Below are 6861 nucleotides of genomic sequence, written 5' to 3'. Positions count from 1 at the left end.
TTAGTTTCTTTGCATTGGGTTAGAACATGTTCTTTTAGCTCACAGAAGTTTCTTATTACCCACCTTGTGAAGCCTGATTCTGTCAATTCATCACACTCATTCTCCATCCAGCCTTGTTCCCTTGCTGGTGAGGAGTTGTGATCCCTTGTAGGAGAAGCGGTGTTCTGATTTTGGGTGTTTTCATCCTTTTTGCACTGGTTTTTTCCCATCTTTGTGGATTTATCCACCTGTTGTCTTTGTAGTTGTTGACTTTCAGATTGGGTCTCTGAGTGGATGTCCTGTTTGTTGATGATGAAGTTATTCCTTTCTGTTTCTTGGTTTTCCTTTTACCAGTCATGCTCCTCTGGTGTAGGACTGCTGAGGTCCACTTCAGGCCCTGCTTGCTTGGGGATCACCTGCAGCGGCTGCAGAACAGTAAAGGTTGCTACCAGTTTCTTCTGCTATCTTTGTTCCTGAAGGATATCCACCTGATGTCAGTCTGAGCTCTCCTTTATGAGGTGACTCTTTGGATATACAGAGGTCAGGGAGTTGCTTGAGGAGACAGTCTGTCCTTTATAGGAGCTCAAGTGCTGAGTTGTGAGCTCTGTTGTTCATTCAGAGCTGCTGGGCAGGTACGTTTAAGTCTGCTGCAGCTGAACTCATAAACCCCCTTTGTTTTCCCCTAGGTGCTCTGTCCCGGGGAGTTAGGGCTTTATTTATGAGTTTCTATTGTGCTGCTGGCTTTTTTCAGGGATGCCCTGCCCAGTGAGGAGGTAGCCTAGTCACTGTCTGCCTGCAGAGGCTTTCCTGAGCTGCTGTGGACTCCACCCAGCTGCCGTGTGAACTTTCCTGCAGTCCTGTTTATACGGGTGTAGTTAGAACCGCTTCAGCAATGGCGGCCCACCTCTGTAATGGTGAACTCTCTCTGTAATTGCGGGTTGCCTCAGCAACAGTGGGCTGCCTCAGCAATGGCAGACTACCTCCGTAGTGGTGGAGTGCCTCCGTAATGGTGGACGCCCCTCCCCAACAGAGCTGGACCATCCGGGGTTCAGATGTGCTTGCTGTGAAACTCTCAATCCAGAGCATTTCAGATTGCTGTTTTTTTGTGGGGGTGGGACCAGCCGAGCCTGATCACCTGGCTCCCTGCCTCAGAGCGTTTTTTTTTTTTTTTTGGTCTCCCAGGTGCTCCAGTCGCCTGTTGAAAAGGAACTGGGATCTGTGTGATTTCCTGTGCGGCAACCCACTGCACCTGCACCGGCTGAAACAGCCGTGCTGAGATTCATGGCGCTTTTTTGCCCTGGAATCTCCTGGCCTGGCTCCCTGTTTCAGTTCCCTTTTCTATCAGTTGAATGGGCAACTCTGTCTTCACTGAGCTCCAATCGCCAGCTAAAACGGTGCCCGGACCCGTGTATTTTGTACAGAGAACCGCTGCACCAGGGCTCCAGCCAAAACAGCTGCTCTGGCAGAAACAGCTGCCCTGGCCAAAACAACCACACCAGCCAAAACAGCCGCACTGGCGACCTGTGGGGCTCCTCCACCTGGGAATCTCATGGTCTGTGGACAATAAAAATCCATCTGGAAATGCAGCGTCCACTCACCCTCCAGGCTTTTGCTGGGAGCTGCAATCCTGAGCTGCTCCTAATCAGCCATCTTGGATCCGTCTCTGGTAGAACTATTTTTAAATTTTTTTTTTAAAAGAAATCCCTATGCTGTTTCTATAGTAGTTGTATTAATTTACATCCCACCAGCTGTGGTTAAGAGTTCCCTTTTCTCCACATCCTCGCCACCATCTGTAATTTGTTGTCTTTTTAATAATGGCCATCCTAACTGGGATAAGATGGTACCTTATTGTGGTTTTGATTAACATTTCCCTGTTGATTAGTGATGCTGAGCGTTTTATCATATACATGTTGGCCATTTGTATGTCTTCTTTTGAGAAATGTCTGTTTATGTCCTGCACTTTAAAAAAATTTTTTTGTATGATTTTTTTGAAATTAACTTTTATATTTGTTGCATTTTTTTTTATCATACTTTAAGTTCTGGGATATATGTGCAGAATGTGCAGGTTTGTTAAATAGATATACACATGCCATGGTGGTTTGCTGCACTGGTCAACCTGTCATCTACATTAGGTATTTCTCCTAATGCTATCCCTCCCCTAGCTCCCCACCCACTAACAGGCCCCAGTGTGTGACGTTCCCCTCCCTGTGTCCATGTGTTCTCACTGTTCAACTCCCCCTTACAAGTTAGAAAATGTGGTGTTTGCTTTTCTGTTCCTGTGTTAGTTTGCTGAGAATGATAGTTTCCAGCTTCATCTGTGTCCCTGAAAAGGGACTTTTTTATAGCTCCATGGTATTCCATGGTATATATGTGCCAAATTTTCTTTATCCAGTGTATCATTGATGGGCATTTGGGTTGGTTCCAAGTCTTTGCTATTGCAAACAGTGCTGTAATAAACATACAAACATACATGTGCATGTGTCTTTATAGTAGAATGATTTATAATCATTTGGGTATATACTCACTAATGCGATTGCTGAGTCAAATGTTATTTCTGGTTCTAGATCCTTAAGTTTATTCCTAGGTATTTTGTTCTTTTTTGTAGCTATTATAAATGAGATTGCCTTCTTGATCTTTCCCAGCTAATTTATTAAGTGTATAAAACATTACTGATCTTTGTATGTTAATTTTGTATCCTGCAATTTTACTGAATTTATTTATCAGACCTAATAGTTTTTCGGTAAGCTTTCTAGGTTTTTCTAGATATAAACATTTCAGTGTCATTTGCAAAGAGGGAAAATTTGACTTCATATCTTCCAATTTGGATGCTAGCTTTCTTTAAACCAGTTTGATTTGATTTTTGTATATGGTGAGAGACAGGGATCCAGTGTCATTCTTCTGCATATGGCTATTCAGTTTTCCCAGTATCGTTTATTAAATAGAGTGCCCTTTACCCAGTGTATGTTCTCTTTAACTTTGTCAAAGATCAGTGGGCTATAAATATGTGGATTTATTTATGGGTTTTCTCTTCTGTTCCATTGATCTATGCATCTATTTTTATACTGGTACCATGCTGTCTTGGTTACTATTGCCTTGTAGTATAATTTAAAGTCAAGTAATTTGATGCCTCCAGCTTTGTTCTTTTTGCTTTGGCTATTTGAGATCACTGAGCTTCTTTAAAATCAATATTTTTAATTCCTTTTCTGGAATTTCATAAATTTCTTTTTGATTGGGATCTGTCCTGAAGAATTATTGCGTGCCTTTGAAGGTGTCATATTTCCTTGCTTTGTCATGTTTCCTGTGTTCTGATGTTAATATTTGTGCATCTAGTGTAGCAGTTGCTTCCTCCAATTTTTTGAATTTGCTTTTGTAGAGGATGACTTTTTCGTGACAATGTGTCTATGGTGTTGGTTGGATAGGGCACTTTGGCTCTGATTCTGAGTGCATGCAGTAGCATAGTCTCTGTATGCTATCTTTGTTTATTATTATCATTATTATTATTATTGGTGAAGATAGGGTCTCAACATGTTGACCAGGCTGGTCTTCAACTCCTGGTCTCAAGTGATCCTCCCACCTTGGTCTCCCAAAGTGTTGGGATTACAGATGTGAGCCATCACACCCAGCCTCTGTATGATTTCTTTGGCTGTAAGCAATGTCTGGTATCTGTAATTTCCTGGGTGGCTTAGGGTATGTTTATTAGTGAAGTTTTGCTGAGGACTGAGATACCAGGTGGGCCAGTCTTTGGGCCTCACTGGTGGCAGCTGTGAGCTGTATCTGTCCTTGAGCCCCAGGGCTGTGTATACTGGCACTAATGTCAGTGGGTCCAGGGGGACAGATCCTTGGGTCTCCAGGTGTCTTGCTTAGATGCTGGTAGTGGCAGTGGTGGGCTAGGCAGGTATGCAAGTTCCCAGGCCCTGGGCAGCAGATGTGGTGTGCAATGGCAGTAGCAGTGGCAAGAGAACCCTCTGGGTCCTGAGTGGTGCATGCTGGCATTGGTAGTGGCTGCGATGGGCTGGATGGGCCAATCTCCAGGTCTGCAGGTGGCATTTTCAGGTAGGTGCCAGCTGGGATGGTAGCAGCAAGGTGGGGAATGCGTGTTCTTATATCCTAAATTCTGTTATGCCAGGCTGCATCTTGCTTGTGCCTCAGCTCTGTGGTAAACTGAAATTAGGTGGCACCTCAGCCAGGGTGCTGCTGGGCCCCAGTACAATATGCAGTCTATTATCAGCAGGGCTCTCAAAATGGCACTTTGCTGTATGTAGCTGCTTAGGAATGGGAGGGAGTATGGGACCGCACACAGACTCTGTCCCAGGAGCAGTGTCATTGTGTGGTTTCCAGCAAGCTCTCTAGGTTAGTTTCAGGGTCTGCAAGAATTTAGAGGCTCTCCCCTGGCTAGGATGGCAGGGGTTCATGGTGGGAATGTGGATCCCGTGGGAGTCTCTGACTTACCCGTTCCCAGTATTGGGGAGTCTCTCCAGGCTCCCAGTTGATTCCAGCTGAATAGGCTGCTTTGCTTCCCTCTCCTTCTTTGCTTTAGGTGTTTCCTGCCACATTTCTGTTAAATTTCAGTATTCTTTCTTGGATTGTCTATTCTAAGTATGATTATCTACTCACTATTTTAGTTCTTCTTAGTACAGGAGGCAAATACGAGATGCTGCTAGTCAGCCACTTGAAGCCTCTACTAGGAATTTTTTATTTTTTATTTGAATTTTCAGGGAAGAGAAGGCTTCTTTTCGACTGGACATTAGCCTTTAAGGATGTAGGCCTGGCAATGCAGGCAGCCATCTTGCCTATCTTGATTTGTGATGGAGAGCAAAATACAGAGGTGGAGAGATGTTGATTCCTAATGACATCTTTGGGTTCCTGGACCTGGCTATGCCTGAAGCCAAACTACTACTAGACTTTTCAGTTTTTTGATTTGGTAAGTTCTCATTTATCCTTAAGTCAATTTGATTTTTTTTGTTGTTCATTTGTTTGTTTTGTCACATGTAAGCAAAAGAGTTCTAAATAATATACCAAAGGATACTACCAGATTAGGAAGGAAAGGGAATGAATACTAAAGAATAGAGAAAAAAAGTTCTATAATGGAAAAGCCTAATGCCTTTGACCCCACAGCCATGGATCAAAGTATGTATGACAATAAAATTACCCCAGTCCCTGGGGTTGTTTCAGTAGATGATTCCAACACTATACCAGGCTCCAAGGAGTCCACTCACAGAACCTCCACTCGATAACTGTGTTAGATGTCGCCAGTTTGCCCCTCCAGATGCACTCTCTACCTTTCTCCACCCTGCTTTCTTTTTTATTTTTATTTTTCATTTATTTATTTTTTTGAGATGAAGTCTTGCTCTGTCACCCAGGCTGGAGTGCAGTGGATCAATCTGAGCTCACTGCAACCTCCACCTCCTGGGTTCAAGCAATTCACCTGCCTCAGCCTTCCAAGTAGCTGGGACTACAGGCATGCACCACCACACCCAGCTAATTTTTGTAGTTTTAGTAGAGACAGGGTTTCACCATGTTGGCCAGGATGGTCTCGATCTCTTGACCTTGCGATCTGCCCACCTCGGTCCCGCAAAGTGCTAGGATTACAGGTGTGAGCCACCTCGGCTGGCCCCACCCTGCTTTCTTTTTTAGGAGGCTGACCTGTATGGACTGCCTCAATAGTTTTTTCCCCTCTAACTTTTGGTTGGGTTTGGCTAATGAGAAAAATTCAGTTGCAGTATTTATTCTCCCTAAAAGTTCACCTTGGACTAGCTTAGTCCTTCAACAAAGCCACCAATCCTCCTAAGGCAGCCAAGTGTACACAACTCATTCCTTCTGAGTTCTAGTAACCATTTCTTGCTCCTATACCTTAGGGTCAAGAGATGGTAAGAGTTCGGCTCTTATTTGGGTGGGTTACTGTGCTATTCTTGGGTCTCTGTATCTATGCTTTTTTAAGTAATCCTTTTGTAAATAAATCCTCTTCTAATTATCCTTTTTTGTCAAATGTGTATCTATTTCTTGGTGAGTTATGGTGATATAAGGGTCTGTAAGGAAGTACATTCTGCAAAGTAAGCTGTCAGACTGAAAGCTTACTGTATTCTGCTTAAAACTTTTGGGTCCCCCATCAACCCTTCTTCCATTCTAGCTTGCAACTAAAGAACTTTGTGAAGTAGTGTTTCCATTTATTTTTCCTTGCCATTTGCCTCCACACATCTTATTCACTCTCTTTCCTCCCAACACATGCATATAAATATCCAAACCTCCATTTTCTGCCTGGATAAAAGTACAGTGTAAATCATACTTCCATATGTTTTGGTTATACTACTTGATTATGTATGAATATTTTAATAGGGAGTTAGTAAAGAAAATGACTCTAATGAAGAATGTAGACAGGGAGAAATATGTTGGGATAATGGATCTGTTGCCTAGTAGACTTTAGGCCAGGGCAGCTTCTGAGAAAAGAAGGAAAGATTCCTGCCACAGCCTAGCATCTGAGTTGAGTAAGGGACTGGAAATATTTCTGTCTTTAATTGCAATTGCCATTAGAGATTTGCTCTGGGAGACAGTCTGTGGCCAGACTTTCATCAAACAAAGTTTCTCTTTCAATTTTGGTTCTGTCCCTCCACCTGAAAGTTTATCTTAGTGTTCCTCTCCTATACAGACAAACAGAACAGTTTACACCAGGGCTCAACCTTGATAAAGAAAGGCTGCTCTCACAAAGCCATCTTCTGAGAAACCAGAGCACAGAGACTGCAAAAGAAAAAATGCCCAGAAATGAAACAACTTTTAGTTTTATCCTCCTGTAACTAAATCCCAAGAGTCAAAAAGAGGGGAGAGAAAAGAAAAACAATATTTAACTAACAGGTTGTCAGTTGTCAAGTTTTCCACCCACATGGCTGC

This window comes from Cebus imitator, unplaced genomic scaffold, assembly GCF_001604975.1.
Source record: "Cebus imitator isolate Cc_AM_T3 unplaced genomic scaffold, Cebus_imitator-1.0 Scaffold580, whole genome shotgun sequence".
NCBI classification, from domain to species: domain Eukaryota; kingdom Metazoa; phylum Chordata; class Mammalia; order Primates; family Cebidae; genus Cebus; species Cebus imitator.
This window is presented reverse-complemented; position numbering follows the sequence as displayed.